Below are 14,816 nucleotides of genomic sequence, written 5' to 3' on the forward strand. Positions count from 1 at the left end.
GTTAATTGCCATATTTTAGAAGTCGGGGGTTAAAAGTGTAAGTTACGGACTCGGTTTATAAATATTAATGAAGTCAGGTGCTCTGTGGTAATTATTTGGGTTTAATTGAAAAGGAAATGAGATGGAAAGGCTGAATATGTCATAATTGAAAGTTTGGGGGTTTAAAAGGTAAATTTTGGATTAGTTTTGTAAAGATTTTAGAAGTTGGGGGCTGTTTAGTAAAATCCGGACTTATTTTGCAATGGATTTCAAGGGGTAGGGTTTAAATGGTAAATTGTAGCCTAATCTTGAAAAGAAAATGAGAAGGAGGGACCAAAGGCGTTATTTGGACACAAAGTTTGTATGGGATACAGGTATTAAACCCGTCACCTTATTCCACCATGCGAACCCTAACCCTAAATTAGAACACCAGCCGCCACTCCACCCTTATGTCTCCCCATCGACGGCGCCAACATGCCACCTCCGATCAGCCGCCGACGACTAGGACCACCAAAGCCAACAGTCGTGCCCCATCCTCCTGACCGAGAGACCTGTTGGAGACCAAGTCGGAGCAAGGGTCCCTAGCCGCCGCAACCTTTGGGACGACTTCAATCGTTGCTGCTTCGCCGGGGGTTGCCTCCGTCACAGCCCCGCTACCGGAATCGACGTGTTCGCCGAGATGGCCGACAAGACCGACGATCGAGTGAGGTTTTGCTACTGCGAGGGTCATGAGTGACCGGAAGTTCGTTGGTAAGCCTATCTGCCGCCATAGAGTCGCTGTTCGCCGCTGCTGCTGATCCTTTCCATTGTCGACCAGCTGCCTACCGCCGCTAACTTCGATGTTGTTGCCACCATCTCGTATTGCTGTCGGCGCCACCCACCGCAGGTGGGTGTTGGGTGTATTTGTCCAAGAAAAAGGATTTGTGTGCGTGTTTTGGTGTGTGTAAGTGTGTGTATTGCTGCTGTGAGAAGGTGTTGTATGGGTTGTTTGGCCGGAAATCGCAAGAGCCGCCACTGCCGCCACCATGAGGTGGTGGCTGCCACCTTCTGCCACCGCCGGCCACCATAGGGTGGCTGTGTGTGTTTTTATGTTGTTTAGTGTATGTGTTTATTTTGAGTTTCAGCATTGTAAAGTGTAAATTACAAATTGAATAATGGAAAGAAACTAAAAACCACCACCTTAGGGTGGTGGCTGCCGCCTCCTGCCGCCACCGGTCGCCGTGTCGGGTGGCGATGTGCTTTGATGGTGTTTTGACTCGTTGGGATGTTTGGTCAAGGGGCTAAGAAACCCTAATGGGCCCAATGAGGCTTAGTGGGCTTAATGAACCCTAAGGGGCCCAATGAAGCTTAATGGACCTAAAAGCCCAAACAGATGACTAATGGGCCTAGTGAAACCTTAATGAGTCTAGTTAACCTTAATTGATCAAAAGACATATCAATTGGGCCTAATGGACTAAGATGGGGTTGGAAACCCTAATTAGGGTTTAGAAAACCCTAATATTGGATTTATGGGCTTGGACTTATTGGGACCCACTTTTAGGCCATTGGAATAATGGAACTGTGTGATTAAGCCCAATCACACCATATGACTTATTTAGAAGAATGATGGACTTAATGGATTAAGTCTTTAATGGGTTAAGTGAGAAACACTTAACCCTAATCGTCATTTTATGTGAAACCCTAATCTCACATGGGTGTATTGTTGGGCCTTCTATTGGGCCTTGATGATTGCGTTATTGAATGGGCTATCCGAGATCAAGCAAATGGTCTAGAATAATTTAATGGGCCTAGGGTAAGGGGTTTGGGCCCAATTTAGAAAATTAGGCCATAGATGGGCCATAGTTTGGGCCTTAATGATTATTTGATGTTGGGCCTTAGAATGAGACCATGTATAGGCTTAGGCCCAGTTTGGACAATTGGGCCATATGTTGGGCTTTGATTCCCAGTTGACTTTGGGCCTAAGGATTGGGCCTTGGGCTTGAATAAGCCCAAGCTTGGGGTAATGTAGTAATTATCCAAAGTATGTATTCATGATTATGTAGTTGAACCCAATTATTAATTGGGTGTTATTTTGGTGTTGACAGTTCGGGAATCTGTCATCCAGCAGCTGGGGTTGAGTCTGCGGGACTTCAGCAGTGTGGGATTGTATCTACGGGACTTCAACAGTTTGAGGTGAGTTACCTTTCAGTAGCGGTGGGTCTACGGCCACAATGCCGGCCCACCAGTAGGAGTTGTATGTTAGATGATTGTCTTTGCGATATTCATCTAGGGTTGCTACTACCTGATATGTTTATGTGCTAACATGATATGTTATATGTGATAGTGGTAGTAGGGGGAATATAGCCCGCAAGTTCGGTCGTTAGGACCGAAGGGTAGGTCGGGCACCCCAGAATTGTCTGACAGTATGTTTATGTTATTATGTGGTAGTAGTAGGAGGTGAAATAGTCCTCGTGTGTCGGTCGTAAGGGCCGACGGGTAAGTCAAGCACCCCAGAATGGCTTGACCTGGGTAGCCAGGCACCCCAGAATTGCCTCGCAGTATATGTGTGTTATATGGTAGTGGTAGGGGGTGAAATAGTCCCCGGTAGTCGGGTGAAATAGACCGACGGGTAAGTCAAGCACCCCAGAATGGCTTGACCTGGGTACGTTAAGCACCCCAGAATGGCTTGACCTGGGTAGTCAGGCACCCCGGAATTTCCTGACAGTATGTTATTGTATGGTGTGTGGTATGATGGGGGAACTCACTAAGCTTCGTGCTTACGGTTTACAGTTTTGGTTTCAGGTACTCGTTTTCAAAGGAAAGGAGCCGGCTTGATCGCAGCGCATCATACTATGTTTTCCGCACATGAGATCTTTGGGATTACACTCTGATATTATTTTATGATAATATATTTTGATTACTGATATTTTGGTTTGACACGAGATATTATTATGAACATTTTTATATTGTTGGTTTTATATAATAACTTAATTAAAAATGAAATTTTTGGTCTTGAATTTTGGGATGTTACACATAGAATCACATAGTATAGTGAGGAAACTCACTTGAATCGAAGACCCGAAGAAGAACAACAACACTCTCGACTCCTCGCACTAATTCAACCTGCGGACTGGCTAATGACTAAACAAAGATAAACTAATAATCAATAATCTAAATCCTTTAAGTTTGACTAAGGTCAAACTGGTCAAAAGTCAACGGCCAACAAAAGTGATCGGTCAGCAAGTCTACATCCACCACGTTGTGGGAAAGCATAGGCCACATCGTGGCACTCTCACGACAACACAGACGCGAGAAACCCTTCCACCACATCATGGTGAGCACACCACCACATCGTGGGATCTGCTTTGGATCTCTTAATGGATTAAGCTCTTAATCCATTAAGTTTCCTACTCATCCATTCCAGTTACCCACACCCATTGTTTTATGGACATGCATGTCCAATGCATATTATACACTCAAGTTAGGTCAAAATAAGAAGAAAGAGGTCAAAACCTCATGCATGGAACCAAAACTTTATAGAACCTCAGATCTAGAACATATATCCACAAAGAGACCTCAAGGTCAAAACCTCAACCCAACACAAAAAAAAATATGCTTCAAAGCTTAGATCTAGAGGAGATGGACAAAAATGTAGGAACTTGTGGACTAAAAAAGTTCCAAGCTATGTACAAGAAGGTGTTGAAGAACTTTGCTAGTTGACCCCTTGCACTTGGAAGTCCTTTCTTCATTCTTTAAGGTTACAAACCACCACAATAAGCTTCAAGATGAACAAAAAGGAGCTAGGGTTTGTTTCTGGACTTGAAAGGGTGATGGAGGCTGGGGGTGAGCAAACTCTAGCCATCACAACCTTTGATTAGGGCTCTAGGCCCGAAAAGTAGGGTTTTGCACTCCAAGCATGTCACATACCCAAACCATAACGACGGAAACAACTGGGGGCGGATGACTTCATGTACAATATCATAACAATTGAATAATAGAGATCAAAGCATCACAACCATCACATTTAATATTAAACAAGTTTACATTTTTGTTCACCAAAAGCATTGTGTACATGATAACAAAAAGGTATGACAAAAATGAATAACGAGATGCGACGACGTCCCATCCACCAAAAATCCTTGTGGCTACCTGTTTACTGGTTTCCTGAGAATACAAGTGATTTTGAAAAGTGTCAACAATTAAGTTGGTGACTTCATAAGCGTTTTTGTATGCGAAGGAGTTTGCAACTGTTTCATGTAAAAAGATAGTGTAAACTTCTGGAAAATCGAATATTTTCTTATAAATGAACTGTAAGTCTTAATCCAAAGACTAAAAATGTAAGTAATGTTGTACTGTAAATAGTGTTATGTAATTTTATCATTTTATATAAAAATACTTGAATGTATGTTAGGCCGTAAATCAAATGTGTTGCCGATAGTCTATGTGAGTTATTATAACCATACTAATATGACTAGTGGCCTGAACGACGTTCTTCAGGCGTCGGAACTGTTACGATATTTGTCACCCCATACCTTCCGGTCTAACTGCAGCTAACAGTTTAGGTGCGGGGTTGTCAATCCCGTATAGATCTATACACAAGTGTCACACTCTCCCTACAAGAGACTCTGGTTATAATTCAGGAGTTTAGTGGGTACTCTGGTCGGTACAATGAAGTAGTGTCTCACGAGTCTGTATTAACTAGTTTACGTCTATAGTGTTGAAAAGTCGTTATCTTGTACGTAAAATAATTATAACTTTAATAATTATTTATTTCTTCTGAAATAATAGGGTGGTGTCTGTAACTATCAAACTATACCAATTATAGTTTATCATGTCTGTTTGTCAGGAATATTTTATATAAATATTTATATAAACACATAGTGAATATTTTTTCTAGTTTCAAAATGTAGAGTCAATATCATAATTTTTGGGTTGTAACCCACAAAATAGTGAAATACTAAAATGCACTCCTTTTTGTTATAAAAGTTATATTTTAGTAAAAAGCTTCAAAAACCAAGGAGTTTAGCAAATCATAAATTTTCTTATGATCTTATGACATAGAATATGTTTGTTTTGTTAGTTTTGCTTTTTAAAGTTAATATATCACAAATATTTGGGGAAAGCTAGTGATAACCACATCTTATGCAAACAATATCTTATATTTTAACATAAGGATGAAACATGAAAATATTTGTATGATAAGCAAATTTTGACTTGTATTGCCCCTAAAAGCATGAAAAAGCTTGAAAATGTGGGGGTATGAACTCACCTTGAGTGGATTTGTGGGTTGTTTGAGAAGGTGTGTGAAGATTTCCAAGCCTAACCACTTGAATGGCTTGATGAACTTCCTTGAGAGTAATGTTATCATAAGGGTTTTAACACATTTTAATGTGTGTAAATAGGATGAAACTAACATAAAAATGTATAGAATGCTAGGAACTCTAAAAAATACTTACCAAAAATCTTGGAGAATGTGGTGGAAATTGCACTTGTCACATTTCGGAAGAGTTCCAGCATATTGCTTAGATGATGCAGGGGCAGTAGGAGCAGTAGGGGCGGTAATGGCATGGATGGCCACCGTTTTTTGTGTTTTGGCCGAGTCTTGAGCGGGTTGGCTTTTCTTTTTTTTCCAAAACTTCCTCTTGCGGTCACCCTCTTTTGGTTGTTCGGGTGTGGGGGTTATAATGCCTTAACGAACCCCCTGGTCGACAAGAGTTTGCGCCAATCGCTTGGCGTTGTTGAGGGTGCTCGAGTTGGCAGATATGACCATACCCTGGATCTGAGGGGATAGCCCCCAAATATATCGCTCCACTTTCTTGGCCTCCAGAGTGACCATTCTCGGGCACAGGGTTGCTAGCTCGTTGAATCGGGAAGTGTAGGTGGCAATGTTAGAGCCCTTCATGGAGTGTTCCCACAGTTCCTGTTCAAGCTTTTGCATCTCGCTTCTCGGGTAGTATTTAGCGAGCATCATCACTTTCAAGTCATCCCAACTCATGGCATTGACCACGGCTAAAGTCAAAGTTTTAACGTGGTTGTTCCGCCACGACAAGGATGAGTCCGCAAAAGTACATGCATCATATTTGACCTTGAATTCGTCAGGACATACAGAAATTTCGAAGATGGACTCAGTCTATTCAAACCATCTTTTTAGAGTAACGACTCCACCGTCACCATGGTAGGTTCGGGGCTTGCAGTTCATGAACTCCTTGTAGGAGCACGCCCGTTGGTGCCCCTGGTTGTCACCATGATTGGAACTGCCAGTCCCGTTCCAGCTGCCGTTTCCATTGCCGTGTCTGTTTCCGTTGCCATTTCCATTGGTGTTACTACTGATTTGGGCTACATCGGCATCCACAACGGCTGTTACTGCAGCCTGGAACATAGCAGATTCCATTTGTGGTGGTGGTGGTGGCGTCGGTGCTGCTGATGTGTTGGGAGGTTGTGTGTTGTTCTTGCGCCTGTTTGATTTCCTCGGTGACATACTTCTGCCATAAAGTTTAAAGGTGGAATGACGATAAGTTTTCGAGAAAGTTATAAATTGGACATTCCCATAATGAAATGCCTTGTTTTGTATATGTATCAAGTCTAGTTTTCATTGAAATAAGCAATTCATAATGAATTTTACTATAATAAGTAATGCTTACTCATAAATAAAACAAGATATGAGTAGTACATGCCCTACTCACAGCGGGTAGTCTCCTGTGGGCCAGAGGATGAAGTCAAGGCGCCCTGTAACTATGTTATCCGACGCTCAGCTGCAATCACTTGTTCCTCGAGAGCCGTGTGCCTCTCCTGATACTCTCGCACTTCCGATCGAGCGGTGGTAAGGTCCTCATAGAGATTGTCAATGATATGGAATTTCCGAGGGTAGTCCCTTTCCAGTATTCGAGTGCGTGCATCAGTGGCTTCAATTGCAGCTCCTAGCTCCATGATCCGGTTGGCCGTGACTCTGGTCTGATCTCCGAGGTTCGTGAACCGCTATACCATGATAGGGAGGGACTTTTTTGCCGGTCCTCCTTGGTTGTGGTTATAGAAACCTCGCTCCATGTCATATGGTGAGCACTGATGTTGCTGCCGACTCCACCTCTCCAGGTCTTCCGCCCAACGGGGCGTGGGTGCATTGTAGCCTAAACGGCGTGTGGGGACTCGAGCGTCGTAAGGAGGGTTTATGACTTTGGACTCGGCATCCGAGTCCTCCTCTTCCTCTTCCTTGTCTTCTTCTTCCTCCACCTCTGGATCCTCTTCAGGTTCTTCTTCCATCAGTTCCTCGGGATCCTCTTCGGGATCCTCTTCGATCCACCCACCATTTCCTTGGTTAGGGAAATAGAGGTCTCCTAGCATGTGAAATCCTGCCATGATGTCTGTGCGAGAATGGAGATATGAGAAATACATGAAATCTTAAATGTAATGATTTTGTAGTATTCTAAAATACTCCTATAGTATTTTTATCTTTATGTTTGATTCTAGAGTTTAGAGTTGGTAAGTTTTAGATTCGTTACCCACCGCGACCATTCCTAAACACATGTTGGTCATATCTCGTATAAATATAGTTTATCAGGCTATATTTATCCCAGATATGATTACATAACTGCCCAGGCTTAATCGCAGTGTTCAACTTATCTAAATACTTTTATATGTTTCTTATTACGACACTTTCCTAGTATATATGCATGTATGTATACTTATTATAAAAAAAACTTATATTTTAAATGTATACTTTTAGTCAGAGTGTTTTAGCCCCATTGTATTTATAGTTGTATATCTTAAATAGTTTGATATACTTAGTTCACTATAAACAATGCTCTGATACCAATCTGTCACACCCCCAAACAAGAACGGCGGAAACGTCTGGGGGCGGATGACTTCATGTACAGTATCATAACAATTGAATAATAGATATCAAAGCATCACAATCATTACATTGAATATTAAACAAGTTTACATTTTTGTTCACCAAAAGTATTGTTTACATGATAACAAAAGGGTATGACAAAAATGATTAACGAGATGCGACGACGTCCCATCCACCAAAAATCCTTGTGGTTACCTATTTACTGGTTTCCTGAGAATACAAGTGATTTTGAAAAGTGTCAACACTTAAGTTGGTGAGTTCATAAGCGTTTTTGTATGCGAAGGAGTTTGCAACTTTTTCGTGTAAAAAGATAGTGTAAACTTCCGGAAAATACAATATTTTCTTATAAATGAACTGTAAGTCTTAATCCAAAGAATAAAAATGTAAGTAATGTTGTACTGTAAATAGTGTTATGTAATTTTATCATTTTATATAAAATTACTTGAGTGTATGTTAGCCCGTAAATCAAATGTGTTGCCAATACTATATGTGAGTTATTATAACCATACTAATACGACTAGTGGCCTGAACGACGTTCTTCAGGCGTCGGAACTGTTACGACATTTGTCACCCCAGACCTGTCGGTCTAACTGCAGCTAACAATTTTGGTGCGGGGTTGTCAATCCCGTATAGATCTATACACAAGTGTCACACTCTCCCTACAAGAGACTCTGGTTATAATTCAAGAGTTTAGTGGGTACTCTGGTCGGTACAATGAAGTAGTGTCTCACAACTCTGTATCAACTGGTTTACGTCTATAGTGTAGAAAAGTCGTTATCTTGTAAGTAAAATAATTATACCTTTAATAATTATTTATTTCTTCTGAAATAATAGTGTAGTGTTTGTAACTCTCAAACTATACCAATTATAGTTTATCATGTCTGTTTGTCAGGAACATTTATATAAACACATAGTGAATATTTTGTCTAGTTTCAAAATGTAGAGTCAACATCATAATTTTTGGGTTGTAACCCACAAAATAGTGAAATACTAAAATGCACTCCTTTTTGTTATAAAAGTTATATTTTAGTAAAAATCTTCAAAAACCAAGGAGTTTAGCAAATCATAAATTTTCTGATGATCTTATGACATAGAATATGTTTGCTTTGTTAGTTTTGTTAGTTTTTCATTTTAAAACTAATATATCACAAATATTTGGGGAAAGCTAGTGATAACCACATCTTATGCAAAGAATATCTTATATTTTAACATAAGGATGAAACATGCAAATATTTGTATGATAAGCAAATTTTGACTTGTATTCCCCCCTAAAAACATGAAAAGCTTGAAAATGTGGAGGTATGAACTCACCTTGAGTGGATTTGTGGGTTGTTTGAGAAGGTGTGTGAAGATTTCCAAGCCTAACCACTTGAATGGGTTGATGAACTTCGTTGAGAGTAATGTTATCATAAGGGTTTTAACACATTTTAATGTGTGTAAATAGGATGAAACTAACATAAAATTGTATAGAATGCTAGGAACTCTCGAAAATACATACCAAAAAATATAAGGCTAATGCTTGGAGAATGTTGAACTTGGAAGGTTGGTATTTGGTCTTGAGAGGAAATGGAAGTTAACAAAAAGTAAAAATGGGGAAATGGTGGAGTTTGGGGGAAGGAATTTGGCCTTAAGATAAGGTGGTAAATGATAGGATGTTTACTTTGATAATTGTTGGTTAATTACTTGGTTATTCGCTGGATATAAACTGCATAGGAAAAAGGGAAAGCATCTAATCTTAAAGTCAATACTCTTATCCACTTTAGTCAGCCGAAAACCCCCTTGAAACTCCCTAATATGGCCGAAATAACATGTGATTTTGGCCTAGGGGTAAGATTTCGGTGTAGGGCTTTTGGTTTGGAGATTTCGGTCCTAGCATCCCACAAATTAGTGTTTTCGGCCTTAGTGAGGTCCTAGGGTGGTGTTTTCGGCCTAGGTTGTTCTAGGTGGGAGATTTCGGCCTTGTGTGGTCCTAATCAAACCTAAATCTCAAGGGGTGGGGTATTAGGCCAAAAATTATAAAACAATGTTTTAATTCCATGATTTATGTTCCAATCATTTGGCTTTACTTTCCCGTTTACTATAAACATGATTTTCAAAGTATGCATATATACATACACATATACATATACAAATAATGCCCTTTTAACTTTCAAATGTTTTATTGCAACAAGGTTTCATTGTGATTGTACTTATACATAGCTACATGTTAAACCTTGCTTTATCAAAATTTTCTAGTTGTTTCAAAGCATCACCATGTCGTGGTCATAGCCTTGTCACGTTATGGAGAATAAAAATAATATGTGTTTCATATAGCCTTGCCACGTTGTGGTGTTTCCTCCATTACATCAAGGTCACCACCAAATTCCACATTTAGAAGATCTAAAAATGACTAAGTCTCAAAAGAAGTATTCCTGAAACGGGTGTTACAATTATCCACCACTTGAACTAGATTTTGTCCTCAAAATCCATGATCGTACACAACAATAACACAAGCCATATGCTTCCTTCATCCGCTTCATCAAACCAACACAACAAAATCGAAAACTCGAAAGACCATTCAAAACAAATGATGCCAACCATAACCAGTCACTTGAAAACATTCAACTACAACAACTACCTTTTCTCCAACAGTACGAACCCAGTCTTAGTGAAACCACTCAAACCGTAAAGGGATCCTGAAGCTGCGACTATGACCAATTTTGTCAACATACTTCCTAAAACTTGAAATCCATTAGCCTAAAACTCCAAGGACACATATATTGTCTGAAGAGCATACCTTCATCATACTAACCCCTAGTCCCTAACTAGGGACGCCACTACACCGTGCGAAGAAACACTCCAACCAATCTGATTATGTAGTCCAACCCATCTCAAATTCAGAAGTTATGCCTAGAAGTTCTCAAACACACACTTGACGTCATGACAAGTGATCACCAACTCATCGTTCCCACGAGTGTAATAGTGGTCAATCCAAAATCTCACATGGCATCTAATATTCCATAGCAACTTAGGTTCACAACCATTGGTTAACTAATACATCTCACATCTGAAATGCATCCTATGACTTTCTTGACGATCGAACCGCAAAAGCATTACAATCCTAACACACCTAGAGGTCTTCGTGTATACGATCCTTCAACCCCCAATGACTCTCGTCTCTTCCAATCCGTCAACCACCACCTAAGCAACCCAGCCAACACAAGAGACCAACGAAGCTTAGAAACTCAACCATACTTATTAGACCCTTGGTAACGAATCTAACACAAAACTATGAAGAATTAGCAGCTGAACGAATGTCTTTAACTTGAGTAGTCTGGCTGAAGTACTGGAAACGAATCCAAAAATTCTCTTGTTACAAAATCTCCACTCTCCCCCACTTGAAATATACAAATCATATGAACACAATCGACACGTGACTAAAGCTCCACTTCGACCTGACTGGAATTCTACTAACCTTGATTTTAAGAAATGAATAGAAATGGAGTATAATAGTCATTTGAATCGTTCAAATCAACCCTAAAATCTTCATCAAACAAGAATATGTTAAAGTCTTAATCGAAATTTCTGAGTCTATGTCACCCCATTACTAAAGTTTACTAAGAACCTAGTAACGCCTCAACTAAACACATACCCAAGATGACAACCAACACAAAAGAAATCTTCCAAAAACAAGATAAAAATATAAAAACAAAATATAATAATTTAGAAACACACCCGCAGTTGTCATAGCTGCATCTGTTGGATCCTATACAACAAGCTAGTAGGCTCTCTACTCAAGCATAGGTATCTCAGCCCTCTATTGACGCCCATCCAACATCTGCCAAGAAAATGGTGCATGGTTCTACAATCCAACTGCAATGACAAGGGGACAATTGTCATTGATGTAGCCCACCTTTTCGCAATAAAAACAAACTCGTGCACCCTGCCTACAGTCCCTGCTGAAATGTCCCTCCTTGCCATATTTGCGGCAGGCAACCTGTTGAGTTGAAAAACTCTTAGATCGATTAGATCTTTAACAGGTTAAACAATAAAATCAAATAAACACAGAGAACACAATATGGAATCAAATGATGCTTAATGATTCAAATATAGTCACGCCTCAGCAGAGCTCGACAAAGAACTTCCACTATAGAGGCGAGCTAGGGTTTGTAGTACTAAAACTATAACAATCATCAAAGCGCCCATCATAAAGGCTGCATGCATGCACCTTAAATACTAAACCCTAAACAAAAACAATCACGGTTGGACAGGCCCAACCGGATAGCAAAACTGGGCTAAGGACCGAGCCCATGACGCAACACTATTCGACCCAACAATCTCCCCCTTTGCGTCAAATGAGGCGAGAGATTATTTCTGTTGAGTAGCTTTCACTGTCTTCACAACTTTGAACAGCCGAGGAATGATAGCAAGAAGTGTCTGCCGAAATTGAATATACCATCGTAGCATGTCAGTAAACAACTTCTTGTCAGCTGCAGAATTCTGATTACACCTATGAATGATCTCCAAAATATGCTCCAAGCAAGCAGTTGAGAACAGGTGCTTATCACAAAGAGCAAAAATACATTTGTGATTTTCACCCCTAACGAACATCACTGTATGAAATTTGGGGTCGATTTTACCCTTGACCATCATGTTCACAATGCCAGTTCTTCCAGTTGGTTTGATCGTTGGTCGCTTGTGAATGGCAGATGCGATTTCTTGATCCATTTTCGCTACTTCATGAATGTAGCAGACAAGCATTCGCTTGATGTGGCCAATAATCGGCTGATACTCCTGAGGATTGGATAGCAGAATATTGTTGAGGAGTATCCAGTCGTGAGGGTTAAGATTCGGTAGATCAGCAAGGGAAAAATTATGAATCGAGCTGTTAGAGCCTCGGGTCACTTTAAACTTGACATTGACAAATTTTCCAGCTGCGTAAGGCTTCAGTACCTTGACCGTAGTAATTTTCTGTGAGCTCCAGGTCAAGTACTGTGGCTGAGTGAACTCCAGATGAAATTCCAACAGATCTCGATCTACCTTCGGGTCCGGAGAGGGAATGACAGCAGTTGAGTTGAAGCAATGAAATATAAATGCCTTTCGTGTGATTGGCATATCAAATTGAGCGTCCTTCGAGTTCTCAAGACCGAACGACATTACAGGTTCAAGCCAATGAGTACTCGGTTCATCTATAGCTTCTCTCTGGATCGATTCAATAGTCCATTCTGGAAAAATGGACTTCCTTTTCTCCAAGAGCTCCTTTTCTTTTAGCTTCTTCTCGAGCTCAACTGATTCCTTCTCAATCTTTTTCTCAAGCTCCTTAGCAGTGGGCTTGGCTTTCTGAAAGGGCTTAGAGGGATTTTCACCCAAGATATCTTCGAAATCATCATCATCATCTTCATCATCTTCTCTAATCTTCTTCTTCTTTTTATCCCTTTTGCTGACCGAAGCTACATTATCCTTCGGTGCAGCTGTTGATTTGGGTTCGGGAGGAAGTTAAGTATCATTCTTGCCAGCTTGAGTAACCTTTTCTCCCCTTTGTTTCGGTTTGACAAAAGTCACCGGAACACCCTCTATCCGACTCAAGATATCCAACGCAGGTCTGAGTTTTTCGGCTAAATGGTGTCTAATGGATATGGTCAGAATAGAGTCATGGGCGTCGAGAAGGTGTAGCAGAATGGAATGAACGTCACCCACGGAGCTTCGAATAACCTCTCTTTCAGACTTTAAATCATCAAGCTCTTTTGTGGCAGAGCGAAGCTTGATGTTTTGAATTTTCAGCTGAGAGGTTCGCTTGTCTAACTCATCCATAATTCGATTTTCAACGGCAAGTTCGGCTTCCAGCTGAGTCAAACGGTCATTAACATTATTATGAAGGTTTTCGTTGGCAGCTTCATTGGCCAGGCGAGCAACTTCAAGATTAGTCCTTTCAGCTTCAAGAGAACGCTGGAGATTATCAACTGAAGCATTCACAGTCTGAGAGTTCTTTTGAGCGGCAGCTTGGAAAGAATCTAGGAATAGATGAGCCTCAGAAATTAGTTTTTCGACTTTTGCGGTCGCATCTTTGCATTCTTTTGTGGAGGCCTCAACAACAAGCTAGGCCTTCTGACATTGAGATGTAGAGGCATCGATAGCCTATGTTGCGGCAGAGAGAGAGGCATCATGCTCTTGAACAAGTGAAGAGAACAAGGCCTTGAGAGCAGTTTCGGAGTAAGCACCAGTGGAGGAGGAAGAAAGTAGCTGATCAAGCTTATCAGTAACAACCTTTAGATGGCGCTTGATAACTGGAGCATCGTCATCATCATCACTTTGGACACGGTAAGGACTGAAATAAGTTGAATCAAACTCCAAGTCCTCACCTCCAAGAACAGTGTTGGTTTCAGTGGATTGGGTAGGAGATGGTGGTTTGGTAGTAACTGGAGGTTCGGTAGTGACTGGGGGGTCAGGTGCTGAAGAACGAGCCCCCGTATCAGATACGTTGGTTCGAACTCTAGTAGTGGTAGTAGTAGTAGCCTCAGAGAAGATGGGTGCAGAAATGGGAATGGTAGAGGATGGTTGTGATGTAATTACAGGAAAAATAGTAGGGATGGAGACAGGAACAGAGACAAGTGGAGGAGAAGGTGCTTGGGACCGAACAGGTACCTCTGGTGTAGGCGAGCGAGGCGGTGTATCACCACGAACTGAACCCTCATCCTCTGAGCTTTCGCTGTCTGATTCACTAGGAAGAATTGTGGGTTGATTAGGCGGCACATATTCTGAGTCAGAATCACTTGAGGATTGAAGAATTAGCCGGCGAGCGGGTTTCTTGACTTTCTTCGGCTTAAGTTGAGCTGGTGCTGCCTTCTCAGACTTTCGCTTCCTAGGGGTTTGAACTTTTGAAACTTGACCCCCCTTATCACCCTTTTTCACTTCTGGCTTCTTGCCTCTCTTTGCAGGTTTGTCTGCATCATCAATTGATTTCACCATGTCAGCAGTGAGTTCCCTTGGGCCAGAGGAGGGAAGCTTCTTGTATTCCTGAATAAGCTTGCTT

The 14,816-nt window shown here is 41.0% G+C and overlaps 1 long non-coding RNA gene across 1 annotated transcript; it reads left to right on the forward strand.

The window, feature by feature from the left end:
• The first annotated feature begins 412 nt into the window (after positions 1-412).
• On the forward strand, positions 413-2,881 carry LOC145122597 (uncharacterized). The gene is made up of 3 exons (XR_013714641.1): positions 413-1,079; positions 2,064-2,151; positions 2,761-2,881. It is a non-coding gene; the product is annotated as an uncharacterized LOC145122597 (long non-coding RNA).
• Positions 2,882-14,816: the final 11,935 nt, after the last annotated feature.

This window comes from Lactuca virosa, chromosome 6 (genome assembly GCF_052849685.1).
Source record: "Lactuca virosa cultivar CGN04683 chromosome 6, Lactuca_virosa_CGN04683_v6, whole genome shotgun sequence".
NCBI classification, from domain to species: domain Eukaryota; kingdom Viridiplantae; phylum Streptophyta; class Magnoliopsida; order Asterales; family Asteraceae; genus Lactuca; species Lactuca virosa.